This window comes from Alligator sinensis, unplaced genomic scaffold, assembly GCF_000455745.1.
Source record: "Alligator sinensis unplaced genomic scaffold, ASM45574v1 scaffold323_2, whole genome shotgun sequence".
Lineage (NCBI taxonomy): Eukaryota > Metazoa > Chordata > Crocodylia > Alligatoridae > Alligator > Alligator sinensis.
In genome coordinates, this window is record NW_005842392.1 from 1,108,603 (window position 1) to 1,110,442 (window position 1,840).

Below are 1,840 nucleotides of genomic sequence, written 5' to 3' on the forward strand. Positions count from 1 at the left end.
ATTTTAGATGACCTGTGGCTTAATAAAGGGCAAAGAAAAAAAATGAATGAAAGCCATCCGGGTCCAATCCTTTCACCTTTGGTAAAATAATGTAAGCTGAATTTTAGAACAGTACCATTAAGCAAGGCAGAAGCAAGCCTACAAACAGGTCGCAAATCTGGCAGCTCCTTTGCAATATGGCATCGTATTGACTAAAGACATTTTACCAAACTAACTACTAATTGTTTATGTTTAGCTAACTGAGGAATGAGACAGAGTAGGCCTAACAAGCCAAATTCAGCCCTTTCACGGACAAGTGCAACCTCCTGGGAATCAGATTTAATCTTTCTTTCAGAAAGCCTGGATTTGACCCAGAGCATAACAAAGGGAAGGGAGGGGGATACACACAGAGCACCATGACATTTACTGCGCAGAGGTCTGAACAACTGAAGTCCCATCAGCTTCCTACAGACATTTAAGCATCTGTTGCACTAGGAATAAGGGCTTGCCTTGGTATCTTTGTCCCAAACTCCCCCTTCTTTCCGCTGGTGAGAAGTGCTGTCTATAGGTTGATTGCTTCCCTTTAAGAGACACTTACATTTCAGCCCAGTTGACAATACTGGGTGTACCTACTATCCAGAGCATATATGCACATGAAAGCACCTCCCTAGCCATTTTAGTTTCTTAATTATTCACTTTGACACCCAGATGAGGTATTTTGGTGCTTAAACTGAAAATTAGGCCCTTACGATTAGTCACTGCTTGAGCTGTTCCTAGTAATACCCCAACATCCTTTTGTGGTTTTTAATCTGCCACCAGAAATTCTACCCTGACGGTTAAAGGAAACCCATTTTGGACTGCCTGAAAGCTGCATCTGTAAGGAATTGTGCCTGATTCTTTCTAGCCTGTGTCTGAAACACAGGTTATAATAAGATCACAGGACACCACTCCCCTGGGCATGTAGACCAAGCCCAAAACGAGGTGAGAAGCCTCATCTAGTCTGCTGGGTGCCGATTGGTGAGATATGTATGGGAGGAAATGGGCCTGAAAGCGGTCAGTGAGGTGTGGTGTACAGTCACAACTGTTGTATTCTTAGACCTACACACAGTCCTTCTCTCATAGTTTATGCCACAAGTGGAAACCTGAAACTAAATTAATCTTTTCTGTGAACTTCTGGCCCACTGAATGTCTTCACATTGTGGATCAAAAAGGAACCCAGCATAAAGGTCTTAGAAAGGGTCATTGTCTGCTTGTTAGTGCAGTGGACTGGGAGTCCTAGCACCCGAGATCAAAACCCAGGTTCTCCACTGAGCCTGGGACACCTGGGGTAAGTCCCTTCATTACCCATGTGTGAAATGGGGAATTTTATTAATTATGGTTTGCAAAGCCCTGTGGAGGCTCAGATAGAGAGAGACTGTTCTTTAACTATAAACTGAGGTGCTGCATTTCTAAGTTTATACTAACAGTCCATTTAGATGGTGTAGATTATTTTTGCTACTTTCTGTTGAAAAATCTTCCAAATTAGATAAATCCCAAATTGAATTCCAGTACAGTATCCACACCAAGCACCCCATCTAGCTTTCCACCCATTAAGACAAAGCAGCAGAAACTAGGGACATCCTATTTAAGAAAGCAAAGATGCTGGAATTCTTCAAAGCCATGGGCACTGGTAGATTATCACTTTTCCCTCCAGAGCAGGCGCTTGTTGGCTTAATGAGCACATCAGAATTCAGGCTGTATAAAAAAAGTTTTGGGCTTCATTTACCGCTCACAGGTAAGACCAGGACTGGCCTCTGTATATCAAGAACTGAGATCAACTCACAACCTTTTCTCCTTGGATTCTACCCTGCACTCTGTGGAA